Here is a 27,988-nt window from a genome sequence, read left to right as displayed (position 1 = left end):
TTCACAAAATTGGGAAAGAAAATCATAAAACTTGAAAAAAGATCATGAATTTGACACAAAAAAGTAACGGATTTGAATAAAAGTTCATGAATTTGAAAAACAATTCACGCATTTGAAAAATTAAGTGATTTTGAAAAGAAATGAAAAACAATATCACAAGATATGAAAAAATATTCATGATTTTTTTTAAAAAAACCACGGATTGGCAAAATGATTTTTTAACAAAGAAGAAAAAATAAAAGGCCAAAACATATCACGGATTGGCAAAATGATTTTTTAACAAAGTTTTCAAGTTATATTTTTTTTCTTCTAAAAACCGACCATAAGTTTTATTTAGATCACCATAAGGTTTGTTTAGTTGAGTGTAAGCCATGTCCCATGTGGGCCACACCTTACTTCGTATCAATCATATTCAGTGGTCACTGCTGATCAGCATGACTCGGTCGAACCTCGAGTCAACCCGGTCCGGCTCGGTGCGCGCTGAAACCTATGCCGGTGGCCGGTAGGGGCCCATCTCTGGGCCGCAGCCACAACCTCCTCCCTCTCGGCACGTCTCTCTCATGAGATGGATCATGGCCAGAGGAGAGCTCCACTCGTGCCGCCGCCGCATGCCCTTCTCCCCCAGGCGTGCCACCTTGCTCCTTGCCTGTGGGCAAGAACGCCGACGACTTGTCTTATCATTGTTTGTTTTATTATATATTCTTATTTCCCTTCTTGTTAAAGGGTAATACCACAACCACTAATTCATTCTTTATTAGAAAACTTTATTTTTTTATTTGTGTTAGTTTTTTTTGTTTTTCTTCTTAAAGGGTAATATCAAAGCCACTAATCTTTCTTAGAAAATTTCATTATTTTAATTTGATTTACTTTCTTAGTTTGTTTTCTCTCTTTTATAATGGTAATATCAATAGTATTAATTCATTGCTTTGTCACAACAACGGTGCCATGGAAGAGGTGGTGTGACGAGAAGAAGAAAGCCTTGGCAGGAGGAGCTGGAGAAGTCCCTATGCACACGAGGTTTATAAAAAGCAGGAGCGAGAAGGGGATTGGAGCGGTGTCTCTTCGTCACAGCAACAGTGCTCACTCCCTTTTTCTTGTTCTGAATGAATATATTTTTCATCATTTTATTTTAACCATGTTCACCATATTTTTCAAGGATGTGACACAATCTTTCATGAGAGCCGATGAAAGAATCTTGGCGAAGGCCAACATTTACGAGGTGCCCCCTCGTGAAAGATATCGGCGCTCAGCTGACAAGTGGGCCATGGTTCGGTGACGGTGCTGCTGATGAGACATGGACGAATACGTCATCGACAAGCGAGGCCCGCGCATTGGTTGTCGTAAATTACATGAAGAAAATTGATTTTTGAGAATATATGCTGAGTGCCCTATCTGAATTCTCAGCAAACACACCCCACATCACGAAGCCGCCAAGCGCAAATGGACATGCCATGTGGCATCTATTTGCCGTATTGGCTCTCGGCATGTGTCTTTTGCCAAAGTCTTGTGTCGTCGCCGTGTTCTTTCTTGCTTACACACGGCAACATCTCTTTGTTGTGCTGTGCGTTTTGTCGAGTGCGGTTCTCTGCATACATCTATTTGTTGAGATTCCGAGGTTTGAATCTTGGTGTAGTCCAAAACACTCGACCATATTTTTCAATTTAATGTGTATTAAGAGTAGAAATGTGAAATTCACTTTCTCTTCGTTTCCTTTGCTCTCACGACTTCACCCTCTCTCTCTCTCCACACACACACACACCTCATGCTGATGTACCATGGCTGGATACCTTTCTCCCTATCCCTCTACGCAACCATATATATATATATAGAGAGAGAGAATAGAAGATTCTTTTTCCACCATCAACTACTATTTCTCCTTCTAAACCTTGGACCCAAAGGAGCGACAACATCATTCGGAAGAAAGGAACGGCAAGAGGAACATGCACGGTCCTCTAGAGCGCCAAGGACGATGTTCCACTCCAGCGCCGCCTTCTACCGTCCTACGCGGATCATCTTCTTTGAATGGAGATCGATGACATGTTCAAGAAAAAACTACTTCCCCAATCCCCACCTTCGAACCAGATGAGCGAGAACGTGATCTGTCATACAACGGCATGGTTGACTACCATTTACGTGGAAGAAAGTCTCGCGGTGTCAACCTGGACGGCTAGAGGGACTAGCCACCGCTGCCATGAGTTCGTCGACGAGAAGGGCCACCGCGGAGCCCGTTTCATCCGTAATTGGTTCACACAGCCACCCTGACTGCCCTGCTGCCACCGCCTCGAGGTCCACGTTGCAGCGACCGTGGCTGACTCCAAAGTACCGTGGGACATTTTTTTGAAGACGTGGCTCCATGTCACTTTTTTGTAGGGTGCTCCTGTTAGACTGTATATTTATGATAACTGTATTTGTACCTATATTGTACCTCTTGATACCCTATATAAAGTGATAGGCCACGCACCAAATGCGTTAAGCTAGTTTACACCAAATCACAGTTTAACATGGTATCAGACTAGGTTTTGCCAACCCTAGCCGCCGCCCCCTGTCCTTGGCCGCCGCCGCCGCCCTAGCCGCCGCCCCCTGTCCTTGGCCGCCGCCGCCTCCTCGGATTGCCTGCGCCGCCGCCAAGATCCATCGCCATGTGTTCCTCTGGCGCTCCTCGGCCTCTTCCGCTGCCCTGCCCGCTCCGCACCTCACCCGCGGTGGCGCCCTTTATCCCGCCCCAGCTCCGGCGATCTCGCCGCCAGCACCACGAGTCAGATGGCCACGTCCACCACCTCGCGCCCTCTGTACTCGTCGTCGCAGTTCGCCCCAGGGTTCTTCCCTCCGCCGTCCTACGCGTCGCGCCGCTGGTGCCGTTTGGCGCGGTGCCACCCCCGGCCCCATCGACCCCCGGCCTCGCCGTCCCTCGGCCCCTACTCGGTCGTGCCCGAGGTCGTGACGCACCATCATCTCCACGCGGCTGATGTCGTCGCCTGCTGGATCCCCGGTCGCGACCCCGGGCATGGTCCCTATCAGCTCACGCACCTCATCACGGTGCGCCTCACGCGGATAATTACATGTATTGGCGGGCGCAGATCCTACCGCTCTTCGCAGCGTCATCTGAGCTACGTCGACGGAGAGCACCCGTGCCCGCCCCGCCTCGTCCCTGCGGTCACAGCACCGGAGCCCGGGTCCGGCCGAGAAGCCGGCGTACCGCGCCTGGGTCGCACAGGACCAGGCCTATCCTGTCGCGCTTCAGTCCTCCCTGACGGAAGGAGTTGCTGGGCTGGTGGTGTTCGCCGCCACGTCCCTGACGTCTGGGCCGATGGCGCAGCTTCTCGGCTCACTCCTCGGCTCGCGCGTCGGCCCTTCGTCAACAACTCCTTGAGTGCAAGAAGCTCGACTCCTCTCGGCGCACGTCTACTTCAACAAGATCAAGACGATCGCCGACACCCTGTCCGCTATCGGGGAGCCGCTCTGATACAGATTCACTGACTTCGTCTTCGGGGCCTCGACAGGACTACGACAACTAGGTTGAGGCGAGTGCCGGGTCGTGAGATGCCCCTGCTCCCGACTTGTATAGCGCGCCTTCCCTCCCACCGAGCAACGCATTGACGCCCGGCCATGCGAGATGCAGCTGAACGACCCTCAGGCCCACGCCGCCTACCATGGTGCTGGTGGCGTCGTCCACCTCGCTAACTGGGCCGCCCATGGAGGTGGTGCCGCCAGCCCCCTCCATCACCGCCGTCCCGTGGCCCTCCAATGACCACCGATCGCAGCGGCCGCCCCAACGTCGACTGCCAGCTGTGTGGCATCCACGGGCACTATGCCTCTTGCTGCCACCGTCGCTTCAAGAGGGATTTCCTTGGCATCGGCAACGACGGGCGCGGCAACGAGAAGCAAGCTGCCATCGCCGAACAGAGTTCTGCCGGCCATCCTGGCGGTACCTACCCCGGCGCAGGCGGGTACACGCCGTCATATCCGATCGATCCCGCCTGGTACCTCGACACGGGTGTCACGGAGCACATGACTAATGAGGCTGCTCGACTCCAGGCGCTAGAGCCCTACCGCAGCCGTGACAAGGTCCGCACCGCTGATGGTTCAGGTATGCCCATTAATCATGTTGGTCAAGCCTCCCTTCTGTCTAGTTCCTCTCGTCGCCTTCGCCTTTGTAATGTCCTTCGCGTCCCACTTGTCACTCGTCCATTACTATATGTTCGTAAGTTTACTTATGATAATGATGTGTTTTGTGTGAATTTCACCCGTTTCATCTCTTCGTTAAGGATCGAGCCACACGGGAGGTTCTTCTTAGAGGTCGCATCCATCAAGGCCTGTATGCGTTGGAGGCGCCATCCCTTCCGGAGGTCTTCAGCGTTGTTCGCACGTTGGTGTCCCATTGGCATGCTCGGCTTGGGCATCCTGCGTCTCCCATAGTTAGCCATGTCTTGCATCGACATGAGCTCCCTACGTCATCTAGTAATAAAGCTTTAGCAATTTGTGATGCATGTCAACAAGGAAAGAGTCATCAGTTACCGTTTGTGTCTTCATCTCGAGTTGTTACTACTCCATTAGAGCTTGTGTTTTCGGATGTATGGGGCCCTTCCCAAACCTTTGTCGGTGGTCATAAATATTATGTCAGCTTCATTGATTCCTACAGTCGCTTTACGTGGCTTTATCTCCTAAAAAGCAAAGCTGATGTGTTTCATGTGTTTTTACAATTTCAATTGCATGTTGAGAGACTCCTCAAGCATAAGATCATTCATGTTCAGTCAGATTGGGGGGGCGAATACCGCAACCTCAATTCTTTCTTTAATAAGCTTGGGATATCTCATCATGTTTCATGCCCACATACACATCAGCAGAACGGTGCAATTGAGCGTAAGCACCGCCACATAGTTGAAGTTGGTCTTACACTTCTTGCTCATGCCTCCGTGCCCTTTCGGTTTTGGAGTGATGCTTTTACCACTGTTTGTTTCTTGATCAATCGAACTCCTACTCGAGTATTAAAAATGAAGACACCGCTTGAACTGCTGTTTAATGAACTCCGAGACTATACTTTCCTCAAGGTTTTTGGCTGTGCTTGTTGGCCGCACCTTCGGCCCTATAACAGTCGCAAGCTTGAGTTTCGCTCCAAAAAGTGCGTCTTCCTTGGGTATAGTGCTCTTCACAAAGGCCACAAATGTCTCCATGTTCCCACAAATAGATTCTATATTTCTCATGATGTCGTGTTCAACGAAAATCTGTTTCCTTTTTCGAATCTGCCATCTTCCCCATCATTGTCATCATCCACTCATAGCTCCTTTATTTCGCCTGATCAACTTGAGGATGTTGCATATTCGCCTATGTTATTGCATAACCACGGTGCAGGTACCGGACGTGGCGCTCGCCTCGAGCTCCTTGACGAGCCGGAGTCGCTCGCACCTGCTTCTGATGACGGCATCGTCAATCGCTGCATGGGACATGCAGCGGGTGAGCGCCCCGAGGCCGCCTCCTCGGCTCCTCCTGGCCCAGCCGCTCCGTCGCCCGCACGGTCGGCTAGCAGTGGGCCTCCTCTGCTTCCTGCCTCGCTTGCGTGGTCTTCACCGCCTGCGTCGCCCCCGCCTGCCTCACCTGGGCCGGCCTCGCCTGAGCCCACCTCGCCCGTGTCAGCTTCCTCGTCTAGGCTGGACTCGCCCGTACCTGCCTCGCATGCGGCCTCGCAGCCCGGGAGCCGGTCTCCTTCACCATCGCCTGCCTCTCCTGACGAGGTAGAGGCTGATCCGCCTCCAGCTCATGTGGTTCTTCGGCCAGCTCCTGTGGTTCTTCGGCTGCATACACATAGCCAGAGCGGTATTCACCGGTCCAAGAAACACAATGATGGCACTGTTGCATGGATTGCTGCCTGATTGGCTCAAGCGCAGTCAGATCCTACTGCGGAACCTCGACACTATCAAGCAGCGATGAGTATTCCTCACTGGCGTGCTGCTATGGACCTCGAGATTCAGGCTCTTCGTCAGAATGGCACCTGGCAGGTGGTCTCTCCTCGTCCAGGTATCAATGTCATTGATTCCAAATGGGTCTTCAAGGTTAAACGACATGCAGATGGTTCTATTGAGCGGTACAAGGCTCGGCTGGTTGCTAAGGGCTTCAAGCAATGGTATGGTCTTGACTACGAGGATACCTTCAGTCCCGTTGTTAAGCCAACCACTATTTGACTGCTCCTGTCACTCGCTGTCACACGAGGTTGGTCTCTTCGTTAATTGGATGTTCAGAATGCGTTTCTTCATGGTGTTCTTCAGGAGGAGGTCTACATGCGTTAGCCCCCTGGGTATGTTGACCCTGATCGTCCTCAGCATCTCTATCATTTGGTGAAAGCGCTCTATGGTCTCAAACAGGCTCCTTGCGCTTGGCATGCTCGGCTGGGTTCTGCGCTTCGTGCTCATGGGTTTGTGCCCTCCACTGCTGATACTTCACTATTTATTCTTCAATGACCGGAAGTCACCATGTACATTCTGGCCTATGTTGATGATATCATCCTTGTCAGCTCCTCTGTTGCGGCCACTGATCGTTTGGTTCTGGCTCTCAGTTCTGATTTTGCTGTCAAGGATCTGGGAAAACTTCATTACTTTCTTGGTCTGGAGGTCACGTATCCACATGATGGTCTTGCTCTTTCTCAGCAAAAGTACTCTCAGGATCTCCTGCGGCGTGCTGGCATGTTGGAGTGCAAAGCTACTACTACTCCAATGTCCTCCACTGTGACTATTTCTGCTACTGATGGGAATCTCCTCTCTGCTGATGGTGCTACCGAGTACCGAAGCCTTGTTGGGGCTCTTCAGTACCTCACCATCGCATGGCCTGATATTTCATATGCAGTTAACCGTGTCTACCAATATCTTCATGCTCCTCGAGAGCCTCACTTGACTGCCGTCAAACATGTTCTGCGTTACGTTCGCTCCACTGCCTCTTATGGACTTCATCTCCGGCCGACGCCTTCTAGTGTGCTCTCGGCCTTCGGTGATGCGGACTGGGCTGGTAGCCCAGATGACAGGCGATCCATGAGGGGATATGCAGTATTCTTTGGTCCTAATCTGATTGTCTGGAGTGCTCGGAAACAGGCTACAGTTTCTCAGAGTAGCACTGAAGCTGAGTACAAGGCGGTTGCTGATGCCACTGCTGAGCTCATTTTGGTCTAGTCCCTTCTTCGAGAATTGAACATCTTTCACAGTCAGCCTCCTGTCCTTTGGTGTGACAACATCAGTGCCACATACCACTCATCGAATCCGGTATTTCACGCCCGAACGAAACACATCGAAGTTGATTATCGTTTTGTGAGAGAACGTGTTGCATAGAAGTTCCTGCAGATCAAGTTCATCTCCTCCAAGGATCAACTTGCTGATATCTTCACCAAACCGTTGTCTCTTCGTTGGTTCATAGGCTGTAGACGCAATCTTAACTTACTGAGTACCTCAGGCCACAGTTAAGATTGAGGGAGGGTGTTAGACTGTATATTGTACCACAACTGTATTTGTACCTGTATTGTACCTCTTGGTACCCTATATAAAGTGATAGGCCACGCACCAGATGCGTTGTGCCAGTTTTCCACCAAATCACCCACGCACCAGATGCGTTGAGCCAGTTTACACCAAATCACGGTTTAACAGCTCCTCACATCTCCGGGTTTTTTACACATGCTCCTCACACCTCAGGATTCATTACACACATCGTCCGACCACTACATCACTACATGCCATTGGACTACCAAAATTTGGTATGTTTGGTTATGATGGGGAAGTTCATCCACGGCTGCCCTTGCCCTTCCCGGAGCCCTTGCCGTCCTTCTCGCGGAAGTACCGATCGAAGACGCAGTAGGGATCGTGCTAGATTTGCTCGTCTCCGGAGTTGTCTGACCCGTGGTTGTCGTCCTTCTCCTCCTTGGGTGTCAGTCCGACCAAGGCACAGCCACCGGGGGATATTTTTTCGAAGACGTGGCTCCATTCCTCCTACTGTCTACTATTGTACGTGCTCTATTCCTCGGTTGATCAATTCAGACAGGTATTCTGTGTCTGCGAACCAAGCGAACATGGAAGCACACACATGCATGCTAATGGATCGATCTACCAGATCAGGTACGAACCGGAGTTTTGATTTTCGGTTTGTGTTTTTTTTCACCCCGAGATGAGATGGCCAAATTTCGGCCATTTCAAAAGTTTCAGTAAAATCTGGACGAATTTGCGAAACCAAATTTGAATTATAGATGGAAATTTCGCTAAAATTTAACATAAATGTGACCAAAATTTGACCGGTTGAAATTATTTAGTAGAAATTAAGGGACTACTTTTGCCCCAGGCCAAGACGGCCGAAATTCGGAGGTAAAATTATTGGGAAGAAAGTAACGGCAACATGAACATGCATGGACCTGTATCTCAAAACCAGGCAAGACAACCGCATAATCAGCATGTGTATGTAACTATGTATCTCGTATCTCCAAGGGAAGAATGCTACAGTGCTTGTTAACCGATAATGCGAACACAATACAGTGATCGAAGATATACTCAAAAGAATGTTCGCAACACCGCAGTTATACTAGAACTAGAACTAGAATCCCTAGAACTTTTGGCAAAACAGAAAGCTGCTAGTTCATCACCCGTCGATCATGTCTGTTTCAGCAACCAAACACAAGGAAAAGCTAAGCTTCCGATTATGAGACAGCTCAAAAAGCTGGAGGCGGCGGTGCGGGTGCAGTCTTCCCGATCGTCGACCATCTTCCAGCCGCTGGCCGCTGCTAGTGCCGGGGCACCCCTGCGATAGACATAGCTTCCACACCATTAGGCCGTCTGACAAGAACGCCTAGCAAGAAACCAAGAAACCAACCAAGATTCCAAGATTCGGTTGCGTGACTTACCTCGGAGCACGGGGGGAAGTGGAAGGGCGCCGGCGACGTGGCCGCGCAAGATCAACATCCATGGAGCACCCCGCGGTCTGGCGGGTCCTCTTGGCACCAAAGAAAGGGCCAGGAGAGAGAGCTGGCGCCGGACAAATGGCGGAAGCTTCCCGGCGACGAGGATCGCCTGGGCCTCCTCGTCGTCCTCCTCCTCGTCGTCGTCGTCGGCGGCGGCTGCCCTCTGCGCAGCCGCTGCTCGCCTCCTCACCTCGTAGATGATCAAGAACAGAGAAGCTCCGCAGGCGATGATGGCCGCTGCCATCACCACGTCGACAGCCTTCTCCTTGCGGAGGAGGTTGAGGAGGAGGCGGCGCAAGTCGAACGCCTGCACGACCCGCGCCCGCCGAAGGCGGAGGAGGGGGCGCTGACTCCTGGCCGGCGTCCTGTCGCCCAGGACGAAGTCGAGACACTTCTTGGCGAGCTCCAAACTCTTCTTGTCCAGAAGATTCCTCATGATCGAGAGGGTCCGAGCGGACATGGGGGCGACGGCGGAGGTCGCGGCCGGGCGAGGAGGGAGCTGTGCGGGGAGGAGCAGAGGCAGCGCACGAGGAAGAGGGAGGAGAATAGGCGGGCGGCGAGGGAGGGGCAGCAGGAGGGTGCGCAGCTGCGAGCGCGACGACTCCATTGATCTTCTTGGTTTCTTGGAGTTGGAGGAGGGCGGTGGGGAAGTTTGTGGCACGGATGGAGGAGGAAGGAGGATGGGGATTCAATTTATAGCTCCTTGTTACGGTTCGGAAAGAAGGCTGCCCTGCATTCTGGACGTGCATACATGGCGCCGACGTACGTAACGGAGGGCTGGCATGGCTGACTTGAACCCACGAAAACCTCACATTGCGGCCTAGCTACCTATCCTTCCCTCCATGACCCATGAAGGCCTACCCCTCTCCATTTTTCTCATCGCTCCCGAGCACCCTCTCTCCTCACATTACGCAGCCCTCCCTAATGCCCGTCCGCCGGTGCCGGCGACTCCTCCGGTGGTGACCGACCGACCTTCGTGATCTGCGCCTCCCTCTCATCCCCGCCTTCTCCGCCGTCACCAAGGACAACCGTCGGGACGATCGACGTGATCACCATCACCCTGGCCATGCCCCCGCCCAAGACCCTAGTCACCGCCGCCTTTGCTTCAGCTCGCGACCGCCTGTTGTCGCCGCCGCCTTCCTCCCCATGTTCTCTGTCGGCTCCTCCTCGAGCAACCGCCACCCATCTCCGACCTAGGCGCCACCCCTGGACCTCCGGATTCACCCCATTCTTATCTAGCCGTTCTCCATCTACTAGTACTGAAAAGCTTAGTAGTGGCGTGCCAAAAAAGGCATTAATGTGTCTGGGTGGCACGCTGCTGATAAATGTTACTAGTGGGATGCCTTCCGCACGCTTAGTAACATACTCTCTTCGTTTTTATTTACTCTGCATGTTAGAGTTAACTAAAGTCAAACTTTGTAAAGTTTGATCAAATTTATAGAAAACAATACAAATATTACCATGACAACACTATATGATGTGAAAGTGTATTCAATAATAAATCTAATGTTATTGATCTATTATTATATATGTCAATACACTAGTAGAAAAAGGGTCAAACGTGAAGCACATTAGTGCCGGTTTGAATTTGAGCCGGCACTAATGGTACCATTAGTGCCAGTTCGAACGACTATGCATTAATGCCGGTTCGTGTTGAACCTTTAGTACCGGTCAACCGGTACTAAAGGGCTAACCTTTAGTACCGGTTTGTGCCACGAACCGGTACTAAAGGGGTCTGACCTATAGTACCGGTTTGTGACACAAGCCGGCACTATAGGGCAATTTTCAAACTCTACCCCCCCCCCCCGGTGTGTCGACATTTCAGTTCTGAAAAAATCAAAAGAAAATGATAAAAACTTCAAAAAATAAAATCCTTCGAGAGGTAGTTATATTACTACATCTACTAGTTAGGAAAATTTGAAAACTTAAATTTGGACATGTTTTGCAAAAAGTGTAGGGAAAATGTAAAACGGCTATAACTTTTGCATATGATGTCGGAAAAAAACGTATAATATATCAAAAAATTCAGCATGAAAATTCGCATCCAATGGAGACCGCCTACGGCCTGTTTGCAATTTTTTAGAATCCTCAAATTCCAAAAGGAAAAAAAGATATGGTCAAATTTCAGTTTTTTTAAAAAAAATTGTTAAATCTGGTCAAACTACTTATTCAAGAAGTATTAATGTTACTACATAATTATTCAAGAATATTAGTGTTACTAAATAATATTTCAATTTTTTGAATTTTGATCAAATCTGGTCAAACTATGGTCAAACTGTGGTCAAACAATGGTTAAACTTATTCAAGAAATATTAGTGTTACTAAATAATTACTGTTATTTTAGAATAATAGTTTCAAACTCAAACAGTGAAATGTGTGACTTCATTCTCAAGCTAAACTCCTGAGAGTTAATAGGATTGGCATCTTACTATTGTCAGGAAAACAACAAGTGCAGACTTGGAAACGAAGGAGAATAGAACCCGAAAGTTAAGCGTGCTCGGGCTGGAGTAGTGAGAGGGATGGGTGACCGGTCGGGAAGTTAGATGATTTGGAATGAGTGATCCACACTTAAGCAGCTAAGAGAGGTGATTAGAGATTAAATCACCAAATAATTCAGAAAAATTAAAAATCGAAAAAAAATCAAGAAAAATTTCCAAAATTTTCAAAAAAAAAATTAAAAAAAAACCTTTAGTACCGGTTGGTAACACCAACCGGTACTAAAGGTCCCCCATACCAGGGCGCGAGCTCACGCCACGTGGTGGCACTTTAGCGCCGGTTCGTGCCGAACCGGTACTAAAGGGGGGGGGGGCTTAATTTAGTGCCCACCAATTAGTGCCGGTTATGGAATCGGCACTAAAGGCCCTTACGAACCGGTTTTAAAGCTCCGTTTTCTACTAGTGATATCTTTGTTTATAAACTTTGTCAGAGTTTACAAAGCTTGACTTTGACTAAACCTAATATGCGGACTAAATAAAAACGGAGGGAGTACATGGTAGCGGTGTGCCCAGAATTGCACGTCAGTAATATCTCATCTACTGGTGGTGTGGCCTCAGAAACGAACGACAATAGTACCATTATCGATTATTTAAGAAAATAACGATGCATTTCGCTGCCATGACAATGTTTTTCAGCCAAATGACTAGTTTTTGCTGTCGTGACAGAATTTTGAGTCGGGCCCAAAATGCTACCGCGACAGCAAAAATTAGCCAAAAATGTTCCCATGACATCACTTTTTAGTTTAACAGTAGTATACACCATGTCTAAGCAACCACTCTTAAGTTGAACACTTCAAACCGTAACACTAGTACCATATAGCATGTTGAACATTGAGTATAAACAATTGCAAACACATGCATGTTCAATTGCAAACAGAACCATGACTACTAATTCTTCAGCACCAAGAACTATGATGAGTTGGATACATAGTAGTCCACCATGAACTCATCACTAGGTTCACCAAGATGCATGTAGACCCTCCTCGTAGCTTCAAAAGTGTAGGCTTCATCGGGTTCTCTCCAATGAGGGCAACCGAGAAAGGTTCAGTATGCTTCGTTTGTGACAACAACTCTAAAGACCTCACCCTTCATTAACATGGATAGATCAGCCACAGTTTTGGTCCCCTCATCAAATCCAACATTGAGCTTTTGCAGGAATTCACATTGTGCAAGGTAGGGGATGTTCTCAACCAAATAAAAGAAAAATATAATCAGACATTTCCTGGGTTCAACTGTGAATATATCAGGCACAACATGATCTCATCACCATGTTCGTCAAGGTGCATGTCTTAGATAGGAAGTTCTAGAAGCTATAGGTAGAAGAATTTATCCTTCAGGCACATAAACTTAGGGTATCGAACCACTTGAGAGCATGCCCCCTTACCCTGTTGTACCACACTTCGGTCACACATGATCTATTTGCTACATTGATGTTGACAAATCAGAGTTTATGATAAAGAAATGTTGAACCAAAAATGCTAAGAAACATGAACAAAACACATATTCAAATAAACATTATGAACAAACATAGTTCATTGTGTAATTTAAACACTAGTATGATTGGTTGCACATTAAGTTAACATAAAACATGCATAAATTAAACAGTACTACACTAAAGCTACCCCCGGGTGAATCTTTGTGCTCGTTGTAGTAGGCGTCGAACTCCAAGTCGGAGTAGTCGTCAATGGAGGATTCTTCACCGCCCCCATCCCCGCCGGAAGGGCTGGCTTTGTGGTTGTTGACGGTGATCTATCTCCACGTCATCTGCCCTCCTCGTGGGTGACCTCGCCATGGATTGCATCGAGCATCACATCACCCTCAACGTTCTCGCGAATGATCTACCCATCATTTTGGTCCCTCTGGCACTCGTCCTCCATTGACTAGAAGAATGTGTGGTTCACGACGAGGAGCTACGGATCCTCCGTCGTAGCAAATGTGCCAAGCCACTAGTGCATGCATGTCCATGTTTGGGTGGTGACATATTCCCCACGTGCCCCTTGGTCATTTCCTTACACCATGGTACCTCAGGGGAGACGACGGCTATGACATGTCTGACGGCAGCGGAGAACTATAATAATAAGTACAAACATTTTAAAATTGATGATTTTTTCATGTCCTTTACTGAAAATTGGACATGTCGAGTTTCAGAAATTTAACAAAACATAAATTAATCAATGTTTCGATCTCATCATTTTTTTCTGATGGTCTTGAGAATATCATTTTCTACACCTACCTTATGGTTGCACACACAGAAGTAATGCGTTGCAGCAAAATTCAAAAACCAAATTAGCAAAAATCCACTCCAGTTGTACTAGTTTCCACTACCTGTGCAAGTAGCAAGGGTCATAGAGTTACAATTTATACTTAATGTAATTTAAACTACTATAACCGACGTGGTTGATCTGCTCGCGAGCATAGTGGGCGCTTTATCTAGGCGGCTAGACATGGCAACGGGATGTGTAGCGTTGAATTACTAAGCCAGCCAATAGCTCCTTTTTAAATCATGGAAACAGGAATTACGGTATACAGCTGTGGCGTACGCCGCACCGGTGACGGAGCCCGCAGATGTCGCCGTGACCGAAGATTCGCAGAGCCGTGGCTCGGGACGCTGTTGTAGTCCTGATCCGTAGCTCCGGAATTGGGATTTCCAGTAGGCGGCGGTGTGCAGACTAGTAAATGATGACGGGCTTATAGCTCCTATGCAACACATTTCATGTAAATTAAAAGGAATGCGACATAGTTGCCATAAATAGCTCCTATGCGCTGTCTTACATGGTAATAATAGCCACAATGCGATCAGGTGGTTAAAACACGGGTTTAGTCGTCAATGGGACTGCGGTTAAGATAAAAACAGGGGGTCAAACTAATCAGTGTGTCTGGTGGTGGGTCCCACTAGGCAGTGCATCACTTCCCTGCCTGACTGAGCACGTGCTTCTCCCCTGCTTCTGGTTGCTGCTCTCTTCTTCGTTCTCGTCAGTGGTGGCGGCGGCGAAGCTTTCATCCACGGCCGTGGCTGCGCATGTAGTGAGTTTATTCAGCACCATTCCCCTCCGTCTTGAGTTAGATCTGACCAAGTGAGCCTCTGTTTGTCCCTGTTTTCCAAGAGATCCAGATTGTGGAGGTGGGTGGGATTGGGGAGCGACGGCGGGGCGGCGTTGGGCTGAACGAGATGGAGCCAAGAGAGACTACGTCGACCAGGTAATCACCATGTCCAACCTCTTCAACCCTGCAATGTGTGCCTCGTCTGCTTTCGCTGCCTCACAGAGCCCGCCATTGATAAACAGGGGCAATGTTGCTCGGACCTTCAAAATTCAGTGTTGAATTCTTACCACCTGAAGCAAAGTTAGTTGATGGTAGCGTGCGAGACATAGAGAGAGATACAATTGTGAAATGTAAGGTTGAATTTGAAGAGATTGATCCACAGGAAATACAGAGCATGGAAGAGAGGGCCGTGAGGAATGTTGTAGAGAAAATTGGGGAAAGTATTTTTTTGGGTCCAGAGCAAGAGGTGGCATTGTTACGGTTTGATAATTGGAAGGGTGAGTATGTGAGAATTGAGAATGGTGAAGAGATGGTTGATGAAATCGATCGGCAAGATGGCTGGGCAAGCAAACAGACTACCTTTCATGCATAGCTCGTTGATCTAAAATCAGATTCTAAGGTTGGATATGTGCCCTCAAAGTTGGCTTCGCGGATGGTAAATGATGATTGGGCTTCACAGAGACATATAATTCCCATGTTTACGGGTGAAGTGACAGTAATAGAGGAGGCTGAGCAAGATGCAGAAGAGGGCTGTGATGGTGCTCCAAGGGTTGTCTGTGTTGATTGGAATTCAGTACAATTAGAAGGCACTACTGATTTGGTCATTGCACCAATGGCTGACACTGAGATGGCCACAAAAATTGGCATTCCAGTAGATCCATTAGATGATCAAGATAAGGAAGAAAGGGATGAATCGAGTTTGCCTAATGATGCTAACATGGATGCTTGTAAAGATGTGGGTGAACAACTGATGAAAGATGATGCAGATGATGTATATGATGCACATGATGATGAGCTTGTAAGTGTGTATGACAAAGAAAATCATGTTATTGAAGTAGGCAAATTGTTCCCAAGCATGAAGGAGTTTAGGATGTGTTTCAAGACTTATGCAGTCAAACATGAGTTTGATGCCAAGACTATGTGGACTGACATAAAGAAATTTTATGCAAGGTGCAGAGGTTTCAATGGAAGCGTTAGGCCTTGCAAGTGGTACATATCTACTAGAATTCAACCTGATGGAATTACCATTAGGGTTAATCAAATCCCAAATCCACATACTTGTATTACAAGTTCACAGAGAGTATCAACCATGACATCATAGCTTTGGATTGCAGAAAAGATCACTCCAATTTTAGCCAAGAAACCAAACACTACAACAAAAAAATATAAAGTGGACTTGGAAAAGCAGTACCCCATTAAGGTGAAGTATACCACAGTGTGGAAAGCAAAAACAGAGGGCAATGAAAGAATTATATGGTGATTGGGCAAATACTTTTAGGATGCTTTATAACTTCAAAGCAGAGGTGAAAAAGAGGTCACCTGGCGGTGTTGTGGAGATAGATGCCGAGGTAACAGGGGATTGTAGAGTTCTTTTCTCCAAGTTCTTTATGGCTTTAAAGCCTTGCATAGATGGCTTCAAAGCAGGGTGCCATCCATATTTGAGCATAGACTCATATTTTTTGACAGGCAAATAGAATGGTCAATTGGCAGCATGCAATGCTTTAGATGGACACAACTGGATGTTCCCTGTTTCTATTGATTTATTTCAGTCAGAGACATGGGTTTCATGGACATGGTTCATGATGAAGTTGAAAAGATGCATAGGGCCAGTGTCACCTCTAGCAGTACACACAGATGCATGTAAAGGGCTAGAAAATGCAGCGAAGAATGTTTTTCCTCATTGTGAGCAGAGGGAGTGCTTCGGCCATATGTGGATGAATTTGATAAAAAAAATTCAGAGGGGGGGGGGAATTTGGGAGAATGTGGCCAGCAACAAGATCTTACACAAAACAAACACATTCATATCACCTTGATAAGATAAAAGCAGCATGCAGTGAGTTTGGTCCATGGTTGAACACATATCATTCTCTATTGGTACAGGTCATGATTTAACACTGCCATCAAGTGTGATCATATCAAGAATAACTTGGCAGAGAGTTTTAACAACAAGATAAAACAGTTAAAGAACTTGTCTGTGCATGACATGGTTGACCAAATCAGGATCATGATCATGCGCATGTGGGAATTGAGAAGAAGGATTGGTGATTGTCTGCAAGGGGATAAGCTTCCTGCAGTGGTACAACAGGTGGTGAACAGGAGCAGAAATCTTACACATTTGTCTGTGGAAAAAACTTCATTGTGGAGTGCTGAAGTTAGAGATACCAAGACTGGAAGGAGGCATGTTGTTAACAGTGAGTTGCATGACTGCACTTGCCTCGAGTGGCAACACATCGGGAAACCATGTGACCACGCCATTCTTTTCTATGCCTCCCAACCCAAGATAAACATGCATCCATATTTACATGAATATTACTCAGTGGCAAGATTCAAGGCTGCATATGTATCTCCAATTCCAACATTTACAGATCAGTCTCAGTGGCCTGAAGTGGAAATTGAATTTTCCATGTGTCCTCCCCTAACAAAAAGAAAGGCTGGCAGGCCTAAAGAGAGTAGATTCAAGGCATGGTTTGATAAAGGTGGGAGTAGTAAAAATGGGAAGGGGAAGAAGGAAGCAAAGCCAAAAAGGTAACAAAAATAGATGCAAGCTGTGTCAGAAACTTGGGCACCGAAAAGGATCTCCAAAATGTCGTTACACTCCTGAAAGGCCAAAGTATGTTTACGTGTGTGTCTTTTTAATTTGGGCGTTGTTTTTAATTACATGCAAAATTACAAGTTTTGTTTTCCAGAAGGAAGCGTGGAGGTCAACCCTTGTTGTTGAAGATTGCAGGCAATCAAAAAGGCAAGAATCAATGGCTATAGAAAAAAGAGAAATTTTGGTGAGGAAACAGAGTTGGATGATGCTGCGGTGAAAAATGAGCAAGAGTTGGATGATGTTGTGATGCAAAATGATTAGGATTTGGATGATGTAGTGCAAAATGAGGCATCCTTTGATCTTGTGAGCATCATGAGCAACATTTGGATGATGATGTGGTGCAGAATGTGGTGCAAACTGAAGTTGTTGCGGCAGATGTTCTACAAACTGAAGCTGTTGCGGCAGACGTTCTGCAAACTGAGCCTATATTGCAAGTTGTATTACCAATTGAAGCTATTGGAGTTGATGTAGATGTTGTGGTGTCAACTGAAGCTGTCCCAGTTAGTCCAGTTAAGAAAATCAAGACTTTGAGTGAACTAGGTGTGGTAGGATCAAAAAGTGATAAGAAGAAGAAGAAATCGAGTGGTAAGAAGAAGAAGTGAAAACTTCTTTTGTCAAACTTGTCTTATGGTGATGTGTAGAATAAAAAACTTGCCTCAATTTGTGTAAAATGGTATTTGTGTAATGCTATTCAATTTCTAGTTGAATTTCAAATTTGACCCAAAATTTAAGTTTGACCCAAAATTCAAATTTGCAATTGTTTAGTATGTGGTATTGATGTTACAATGCTTTCTCAAATATTAGTCATATATATGCATGTTAAGCGATCAATCCGAGCACTTATTGTTGATGTGAAACACTAGTCACAAAAAATAGGCTTCAAATGAGCTCCGAAGCTAGACTAAACACCCCATTCGTAAGCAAATTTTTTTGACCTTTTCTAAATGGGCCAAAAATCAAAACTTGACATCTGGTGTGCAAATATAGGGTCCATGCCCAATATGAGATCGTTTGGATAAATTATGACATGCTTAGCCTTAAACCCTAGCTTGAATCCCATGCAACCTCGTTCATGATAGCTATGTTTTGTGAAGGGTTTTTCATGAAAATACCCATAGACCAAGTTTCTTATTTTTCCCAGCAACTCACTCACATAAAATGATGATGAGTGCAAGTTTCATATTTTATGATTTTTTTAATTAGTTATGCTCAACCCTAGCCCTCAAAACCCTCTCAAAACCCCTCAAACCCCATCTGAAACCCCACACCCTTCCACGCCGCTAGATCCCTGTTAGTGGACGGTCTAGATTAGACGCTAGGGCTACGTCACTGATCCGCGTGAGGCTCTGTGATTGGCTGCAGTCGACAACGCTGGATAACCCCCTGCCTCAACTCTGGATCACTGAATCACTACGCGTTCAACGGTGTGGATCACGCTATGTCAGCGATCCGCGCGCTAAGCTCTGATTTGTTGTATTTAGAAACATTTTTTGCAAACTGAACCGCGCTCTGATCCGCGCGCTGCAGCGAGTGGGCTAGCCGTTGGGCTCTGGTGAAAGAAGCCCACCCTTTGAACCTTTGGACCGAACCACGCCTCCTCGGGTCTAGCCAGGCCCTAGCCAGCAGGCTACGTTGCCATGCTCGATCGCAGCCTATGCTGCATGCATGCATGGGCGACACACGCACAGAAGAACGGGCCAGCGTGACCCCATGACCCTCGATCGATGGCACAGACGCGTGCAGCCGTGAAATGTCGCAGCGTGGCTATTGATGTGATGTAGCCTTCGCTTTCTGATACGTCTCCAACATATCTATAATTTTTGATTGCTCCATGCTATTATATTATCTATTTTGTATGTTAATGGGCTTTATTTTACACTTTTATATCATTTTTGGGACTAACCTACTAATCGGAGGCCCAGCCCAAATTGTTGTTTTTTTGCCTATTTTAGGGTTTCAAAGAAAAGGAATATCAAGCAGAGTCCAAATGGAATGAAACCTTCGGGAACGTGATTTTCTCAACGAACATGATCCATGAGACTTGGAATGTGGGTCAAGAAACAACGGAGGAAGGCACGAGGCAAGGGGCGCGCCTACCCCCTGGGCGCGCCCTCCACCCTCGTGGGCCCTCCGTTCCTCCACCGACGTACTTCTTCCTCCTATATATATATCCACGTACCCCCCAAACATACAGGAGCACCACGAAAACCTAATTCCACCGCCGCAACCTTCTGTACCCGAGAGATCCCATCTTGGGGCCTTTTCCGGAGCTCCACCGGAGGGGGCATCGATCACGGAGGGCCTCTACATCAACTCCATGGCCTCTCCGGTGATGTGTGAGTAGTTTACTTCAGACCTTCGGGTCCATAGTTATTAGCTAGATGGCTTCTTCTATCTCTTTGGATCTCAATACAAAGTTCTCCTCGATCTTCTGGGAGATCTATTCGATGTAATCTTCTTTTGCGGTGTGTTTGTCGAGATCTGATGAATTGTGGGTTTATGGTCCAGATTATCTATGAACAATATTTGATTCTCCTATGAATTCTTTTATGTATGATTGGTTTATCTTTGCAAGTCTCTTCGAATTATCAGTTTGGTTTGGCCTACTAGATTGATCTTTCTTGCAATGGGAGAAGTGCTTAGCTTTGGGTTCAATCTTGTGGTGTTCGATCCCAGTGACAGAAAGGGAACCGATACGTATTGTATTGTTGCCATCGAGGATAAAAAGATGGGTTTATATCATATTGCATGAGTTTATCCCTCTACATCATGTCATCTTACTTAAAGCATTACTCTGTTCTCTTGAACTTAATACTCTAGATGCATGCTGGATAGCGGTCGATGTGTGGAGTAATAGTAGTAGATGCAGAATCATTTCGGTCTACTTGTCTCGGACGTGATGCCTATATACATGATCATACCTAGATATTCTCATAACTATGCTCAATTCTATCAATTGCTCGACAGTAATTCGTTTACCCACCGTAATACTTATACTCTTGAGAGAAGCCACTAGTGAAACCTATGGCCCCCGGGTCTATCTTCTATCATATTAATCTTCCAATACTTAGTTATTTCTATTGCCATTTATTTTACTTTGCATCTTTTATTTCTCTTTATCATAAAAATACCAAAAATATTGTCTTATCATATCTATCAGATCTCACTCTTGTAAGTGATCGTGAAGGGATTGACAACCCCTTTATCGCGTTGGTTGCGAGGTTCTTATTTTTTTGTGTAGGTGCATGGGACTTGAGCGTGATCTCCTAATAGATTGATACCTTGGTTCTCAAAAACTGAGGGAAATACTTACACTACTTTACTACATCACCCTTTCCTCTTCAAGGGAAAACCAACACAGTGCTCAAGAGGTAGCCGTTTCCCATGCGTGTGTACACACTCCCGATGCCACCAAAACGCCGCCCGGTCATTACTTCCACCCGGTGAAACCAGTCAAAAAACACGTCGCACTAGGGCTATTTAAGCCATACCTATCGTCTTCTGCTACGTCTTGAGCTTGCGTTGGTTTTCCCCGAAGAGGAAGGGATGATGCAGCAGAGTAGCATAAGTATTTCCCTCAGTTTTTGAGAACCAAGGTATCAATCCAGTAGGAGGCCACGCTCAAGTCCCTCGTACCTACACAAAGCGATAGCTACTCGCAACCAACGCGATTAGGGGTTGTCAAGCCCTTCACGGTCACTTACGAGAGTGAGATCTGATAGATAAAATATTTTTGGTATTTTTGATATAAAGATGCAAAGTAAAAAGTAAAGGCAAATTAAATAGCAAAACAATATAAAAGTGATGGAGATTGATATGATGAGAATAGACCCGAGGGCCATAGGTTTCACTAGTGGCTTCTCTCAAGAGCATAAGTATTGTACGGTGGGTAAACAAATTACTGTTGAGCAATTGATAGAATTGTGCATAATTATGAGAATATCTAGGCATGATCATGTATATAGGCATCACGTCCGTGACAAGTAGACCGAAACAATTCTGCATCTACTACTATTACTCCACTCATCGACCGCTATCCAGCATGCATCTAGAGTATTAAGTTAAAAATAGAGTAACGCCTTAAGCAAGATGACATGATGTAGAGAGATAAATTCATGCAATATGAAATAAACCCCATCTTGTTATCCTCGATGGCAACGATACAATACGTGCCTTGCTGCCCCTTCTGTCACTGGGTAAGGACACCGCAAGATCGAACCCAAAGATAAGCACTTCTCCCATGGCAAGAACTACCAATCTAGTTGGCCAAACCAAACGGATAATTTGAAGAGACTTGCAAAGATAACCAATCATGCATAAAAGAATTAGAGAAGATTCAAATATTATTCATAGATAGACTTGATCATAAACCCACAATTCATCGGTCTCAAACAAACATACCGCAAAAGTAGATTACATCGAATAGATCTCCACAAGAGAGGGGGAGAACTTTGTATTGAGATTCAAAGAGAGAGAAGAAGCCATCTAGCTACTAACTATGGACCCGAAGGTCTAAGGTAAACTACTCACACTTCATCGGAGGGGCTATGATGATGTAGAAGCCCTCCGTGATGACGGCCCTCTTCCGGCGGAGCTCCGGAACAGGCCCCAAGATGGGATCTCGTGGATACAGAAAGTTGCGGTGGTGGAATTAGGTTTTTGGCTCCTGTTCTGATCTTTTGGGTGTACGTGTGTATATATAGGAGGAAGGAGTACGTCGGTGGAGCACCGAGGGGCCCATGAGGCTGGCGGCGCGCCCTAGGGGGGGCGCCCCCCACCCTCGTGACCTCCTCTTTGATCCCTTGCAGTAGGGTCCAAGTCTCCTGGATCGCGTTCGGTGAGAAAATCATGTTTCCGAAGATTTTATTCCGTTTGGACTCCGTTTGATATTCCGTTTATCCGAAACACTAAAATAGGCAAAAAAACAGCAATTCTGGGCTGGGCCTCCGGTTAATAGGTTAGTCCCAAAAATAATATAAAAGTGGAAAATAAAGCCCAATATAGTCCAAAACAGTAGATAATATAGCATGGAGCAATCAAAAATTATAGATACGTTGGAGACGTATCAGGCATCCCCAAACTTAATTCCTGCTCGTCCTCGAGTAGGTAAATGATAAAAAGAGAATTTTTGATGCGGAGTGCTACTTGGCATAATTTCAATGCAAATCTTCTTAATTGTGGTATGAATATTCAGATTAGAAAGATTCAAGACAAAAGTTTATATTGACATAGAAAATAATAATACTTCAAGCATACTAACAAAGCAATTATGTCTTCTCAAAATAACATGGCCAAAGAAAGTTATCCCTACAAAATCATATAGTCTGGCTATGCTCCATCTTCCCCACACAAAATATTTAAATCATGCACAACCCCGATGATAAGCCAAGCAATTGTTTCATACTCTAACTTTTTCAAAACTTTTTCAATCTTCATGCAATACATGAGCGTGAGCCATGGATATAGCACTATAGGTGGAATAGAATGGTGGTTGTGGAGAAGACAAAAAGGAGAATATAGTCTCACATCAACTAGGCGTATCAACGGGCTATGGAGATGCCCATCAATAGATATCAATGTGAGTGAGTAGGGATTTCCATGCAACGGATGCACTAGAGCTATAAATGTATGAAAGCTCAGCAAAAGAAACTAGTGGGTGTGCATCCAACTTGCTTGCTCACGAAGACCTAGGGCAATTTGAGGAAGCCCATCATTGGAATATACAAGCCATGTTCTATAACGTAAAATTCCCACTAGTATATGAAAGTGACAATATATGAGACTCTCTATAAGAAGAACATGGTGCTACTTTGAAGCACAATATATGAGACTTGCTATATCATGGTGCTACTTTGAAGCACAAGTGTGGAAAAAAGGATAGTAGCATTGCCCCTTTTTTATTTATTTATATTTTTTGGGCCTTCTTTTTTCTTTGGCCTTTCTCTCTTTTTTTTGGGACAATGCTCTATTGAATGATGATCATCACACTTCTATTTATTTACAACTCAATGATTACAACTCGATACTAAAACAAAGTATGACTCTATATGAATGCCTCCGGCGGTATACCGGGATATGCAATAAATCAAGAGTGACAAGTATGAAAGAATTATGAACGGTGGCTTTGCCACAAATACTATGTCAACTACATGATCATGCTAAATATGACAATGATGGATGTGTCATGATGAACTAGATGGTGAAAAGTTGCATGGCAATATATCTCGGAATATGGAAATTCCATAATAGGTAGGTATGGTGGCTGTTTTGAGGAAGGTATATGGTAGGTGTATGATACCGGCAAAAGGTGCGCGGTATTAGAGAGGCTAGCAAGGGTGGAAGGGTGGGAGTGCGTATAATCCATGGACTCAACATTAGTCATAAAGAACTCATATACTTATTGCAAAAATTTAGAAGTTATCAAAGCAAAGTATTACGCGCATGCTCCTAGGGGGATAGATTGGTAGGAAAAGACCATCGCTCGTCCCCGACCACCACTCATAAGGAAGACAATCAATAAATAAATCATGCTCCGACTTCATCACATAACGGTTCACCATACGTGCATGCTACGGGAATCACAAACTTCAACACAAGTATTCTTTAAATCCACAACTACTCAACTAGCATGACTTTAATATTATCACCTCCATATCTCAAAACAATTATCATGCTTCAATCTTTTCTTAGTATTCAACACACTCAAAAGAAAGTTTCACAAATCTTGAATACCAAGCATATTATTATTAGGCAAATTACCATGCTATTAAGAGACTCTCAAATTAATTTAAGTGAAGCATGAGAGATCAATAGTTTCTTTAAAACGAATCCACCACCGTGCTCTAAAAGATCTAAGTGAGGCACATAGAGCAAAATTATCTAGCTCAAAAGATATAAGTGAAGCACATAGAGCAAAACTATCTAGCTCAAAGGATATAAGTGAAGCACATAGAGCAAAATTATCTAGCTCAAAAGGATATAAGTGAAGCACATAGAGCAAAATTATCTAGCTCAAAAGATATAAGTGAAGAACATAGAGCAAAAATATCTAGTTCAAAGGATATAAGTGAAGCACATAGAGAAAAATTATCTAGCTCAAAAGGATATAAGTGAAGCACATAGAGCAAAATTATCTAGCTCAAAAGATATAAGTGAAGCACATAGAGTATTCTATCAAATTTTAATTCATGTATGGATCTCTCAAAAGGTGTGTACAGCAAGGATGATTGTGGCATACTAACAAACAAAGACACAAATAATACAAGACTCTCCAAGCAAAACACATATCATGTTGGTGAATAAAAATATAGCTCCAAGTAAATTACCGATGGAAGTGGACAAAAAAGAGGGGATGCCTTCCGGGGCATCCCCAAGCTTTGACTTTTTGGTGTCCTTGGATTATCTTGGGTGTGCCATGGGCATCCCCAAGCTTAGGCTCTTGCCACTCCTTGTTCCATGATCCATCAAAAGAATTCACCTAAAACTTGAAAACTTCACAACACAAAACTCAAGATAGAAAACTCGTGAGCTCCGTTAGCGAAAGAAAACAAAAGACCACTTCAAGGTACTGTATTGAACTTATTCTTTATTTGTATTGGTGTTAAACCTACTGTATTCCAACTTCTCTATGGATTATAAACTATTTTACTAGCCATAGATTCATCAAAATAAGCAAACAACACACGAAAAACAGAATCTGTCAAAAACAGAACAGTCTGTATTAATCTGTAGCTAGCGCGAAATATGGAACCCCAAAAATTCCAAACTAAATTTCTGGACGTGAGGAATTTATCTATTAATCATCTTCAAAAAGAATTAACTACATAGCACTCTTCAAATAAAAATGACAGTAGTTCTCTTGAGCGCTAAAGTTTCTGTTTTTTACAGCAAGTTCAACAAGACTTTCCCCAAGTCTTCCCAACGGTTCTACTTGGAACAAACACTAATTAAACACAAAAAAACACAAACAAAACAGAGGCTAAATAATTTATTTATTACTAAACAGGAGCAAAAAGCAAGGAACAAAAATAAAATTGGGTTGCCTCCCAACAAGGGTTATCGTTTAACGCCCCTAGCTAGGCATAACGAGCAAGAATAGATATAGGTATTGCCATCTTTGGTAAGCAATCCATAAGTGGCTCTCATGATAGTTTCATATGGTAATTTTATTTTCTTTCTTGGAAAGTGTTCCATTCCCTTTTTTAATGGAAATTGAAATCTAATATTCCCTTCCTTCATATCAATAATCGCACCAACCGTTCTAAGGAAAGGTCTACCAAGAAAAATAGGGCAAGAAGGATTGCAATCTATATCAAGAACAATGAAATCTACAGGCACATAATTCCTATTTGCAACAATAAGAACATCATTAATTCTTCCCATAGGTTTCTTAATAGTGGAATCCGCAAGATGCAAGTTTAGAGAGCAATTATCAAAATTACGGAAATCTAGTAAATCACACAAAGTCTTGGGAATAGTAGAGACACTAGCACCCAAATCACACAAAGCATAAAACTCATGATCTTTAATTTTAATCTTAATAGTTGGTTCCCACTCATCATATATTTTTCTAGGGATAGAAACTTTCAACTCAAGTTTTTCTTCATAAGATTGCATCAAGGCATCAACAATATGTTCGGTGAAGGCTTTATTTCGACTATAAGCGTGTGGAGAATTTAGCACGGATTGCAACAAGGAAATACAATCAATCAAAGAGAAATTTTCATAATTAAATTCCTTGAAATCCAAAATAGTGGGTTTAGCAACATGTAGATTTTTATTTCTTTCCATCCCACTTTCATCAATTTCATCATTAATATCTAAACACTCTGAATTTTTAGAACGCCTTCTAGGTAAAGGAAGATCATATTCAGTTTCATCAAGATTCATATTGCAAAATAAAGATTTAATAGGAGACACATCAATAACTTTTAGATCTTCATCTTGATTTTCATAAGAATTAGAAGAACATGCTTTAATAAAGGCATCTTTGGAAGCACGCATCCTAGTGGTTCTTTCTTTACACTCATCAATTGAAATTCTCATGGTTTTTAGAGACTCACTAATATCATGCTTAGGTGGAATAGATCTAAGTTTCAAAGCATCAACATCAAGAGCAATTCTATCAACGTTCCTAGCCAAATAATCAATCCTAAGCAATTTTTCTTTAATCATAATATTAAAATTCTTTTGCGAAGAAATAAATTCTTTAATATTAGATTCAAAATCAGAGGGCATCTTATTATAATTTCCATAAGAGTTGTTGTAGGAATTCCCATAATTATTACAAGGATTACTAGGATATGGCCTAGGATTAAAATTCCCTCTATAAGCGTTGTTACCAAAATTATTCCTACCAACAAAATTCACATCCATAGATTCATTGTTATTCTCAATCAAAGTAGACAAAGGCATATAATTTGGATCAGAAGAAACACTCTTAGTAGCAAATAATTTCATAAGTTCATCCATCTTTCCACTCAACACATTAATTTCTTCTATCGCATGCACTTTTTTATTAGAAGTTCTTTCAGTATGCCATTGAGAATAATTAACCATAATATTATCTAGGAGTTTAGTAGCATCTCCTAAAGTGATTTCCATAAAAGTGCCTCCCGCGGCCGAATCTAAAAGGTTTCTAGAAGCAAAATTCAATCCGGCATAAAATTTTTGTATAATCATCCACAAATTCAAACCATGAGTAAGGCAATTACGTATCCTTAATTTCATTCTCTCCCAAGCTTGTGCAACATGTTCATGATCAAGTTGTTTAAAGTTCATTATATCATTTCTAAGAGAGATGATCTTACCGGCGGGAAAATACTTAGAGATAAAAGCATCTTTGCATTTGTTCCATGAATCAATACTATTCTTAGGCAAAGACGAAAACCAAGCTTTAGCACGATCTCTAAGCGAAAAATGAAATAGCTTCAATTTAACGACATCATTATTGACATCTTTTTTCTTTTGCATATCACATAAATCAACGAAGCTATTCAGATGAGTAGCGGCATCTTCACTAGGAAGGCCGGCGAATTGATCTTGCATAACAAGATTCAACAAAGCAGTATTAATTTCACAAGATTCAGCATCGGTAAGAGGAGCAATCGGAGTGTTAAGGAAATCATTATTATTGGTATTGGTGAAGTCACACAATTTGGTAGTATCTTGAGCCATCGCGACAAACAAGCAACCTAACACACGAGCAAACAAAAAGCAAGCGGACAAAAAGAGGCAAACAGAGAGGGAGGATAGAGAGAGAGAGAGGGCAAATAAAATGGCAAGGGTGAATTGCGGGGAGAGGAAAACAAGATGCAAATGGCAGATAATGTAATGAGAGAGATAGGGATTGTGATGGGTACTTGGTATATTGACTTTTTGCGTAGACTCCCCGGCAACGGCGCCAAAAATCCTTCTTGCTACATCTTGAGCTTGCATTGGTTTTCCCCAAAGAGGAAGGGATGATGCAGCAGAGTAGCGTAAGTATTTCCCTCAGTTTTTGAGAACCAAGGTATCAATCCAGTAGGAGCCCACGCTCAAGTCCCTCGTACCTGCACAAAGCGATAGCTACTCGCAACCAACGCGATTAGGGGTTGTCAAGCCCTTCACGGTCACTTACGAGAGTGAGATCTGATAGATAGAATATTTTTGGTATTTTTGATATAGAGAAGCAAAGTAAAAAGTAAAGGCAAAGTAAATAGCAAAACAATATAAAAGTGA

At 44.4% G+C, this 27,988-nt stretch overlaps 1 pseudogene; it reads left to right on the top strand.

Moving 5' to 3' along the window:
• Nucleotides 1-26,121, top strand: part of LOC125506653 — a 79,594-nt pseudogene extending 53,473 nt beyond the window's left edge.
• The last annotated feature ends 1,867 nt before the right edge of the window (nucleotides 26,122-27,988 follow it).

The sequence above is a fragment of the Triticum urartu genome, chromosome 5 (genome assembly GCF_003073215.2).
Source record: "Triticum urartu cultivar G1812 chromosome 5, Tu2.1, whole genome shotgun sequence".
NCBI classification, from domain to species: Eukaryota; Viridiplantae; Streptophyta; class Magnoliopsida; order Poales; family Poaceae; genus Triticum; species Triticum urartu.
The sequence above is the reverse complement of the archived record's forward strand: the minus strand, read 5'-3'. Positions and strand labels throughout refer to the sequence as shown.